This window comes from Chrysochloris asiatica, unplaced genomic scaffold (genome assembly GCF_000296735.1).
Source record: "Chrysochloris asiatica unplaced genomic scaffold, ChrAsi1.0 scaffold00028, whole genome shotgun sequence".
Lineage (NCBI taxonomy): Eukaryota > Metazoa > Chordata > Mammalia > Afrosoricida > Chrysochloridae > Chrysochloris > Chrysochloris asiatica.
In genome coordinates this window covers 25,986,887-25,987,944 of record NW_006408546.1, presented here as the reverse complement: position 1 = coordinate 25,987,944, position 1,058 = coordinate 25,986,887, and positions in this window count along the sequence as shown.

The following is a 1,058-nucleotide window of genomic DNA, read 5'->3' as shown; positions in this document are numbered from 1 at the left end:
GCTCTAGGATTTTAGCAGTTTAAAACAGCAGTATTTAAAGGTAACCTAATTAATAACGCTTTCATGTCTTTGACAGTATTCTAACTGTACATGCACTGGTTTGTTGTGTGAAAAGAGCAATTTTATGAAGTTGTGGAAAAAATACATTTTGAGCTCTGGTAGTGTTGTTGTTGTTGTTGTTATGTGCCATCGAGTCGGTTCCGACCCATAGCGACCCTGTATAGGGTTTCCGTGGTTACGAATTGGACTGTGAACCTCAAGGTCAGCAGTTCGAAACTGCCAGCTGTTCCATGGGAGAAAGATGAAGCTTTCTGCTCCCATAAAGATTTACAGCCTTGGAAATCCTGTACAGGGTCTCTATGAGTTGGAACTGACTCCATGGCACATAACAACAACAACAAATGACGATTTTAACGTTTTTCTTTATTTTGTATAAAAATATGTAATTGCAATCTCTGGGAGTCCTGGCATTCTCCTTCCCTAAACTCAGTCATTGAAAACCAACCCATGGATCAAAAGCATACTCTGGTAGTAGTAATTGTAACAGAACATGGTTAATATATTTACCCTACCCATCACTCAGTTATTTAGTGCCTATGATGGACAAAGGAGGAACTGCGTATCAACGTAGAATGACAGAGCTGGAATGTTCTCTCAGAGATCATTGAGTTTAGAACTCATTGTACTGATGAGAAAGCCAAGGTGAGGCAGATAAAACTATTTGTGTAAAGCAGAAGATAATAAAGCCAACCTGAGACTTGTCTGTTGGTTATTTCTGAAGCCAATAATGAACAACACTAGAGTCAAACTAATAACATATATGCATGTTGATATTAAGTGCTGTAGAGCTGGTGCCTGTTCACAAAGACCCTATACAGGGTTTCTGAGAAGCAACTAGTGAGTTTCAATTGCTGATCTTGCAGTTCAAACTGACGTTGTGATCCAGTGCTTATCCTACAGTGCCACACTAGGACTCCAACATACTTGCATGTTGTTGTTGTTGTTAGATGCCATTGAGTATGACTCATAGCAACCCTATATAGGGTTTTCCAAGGAAT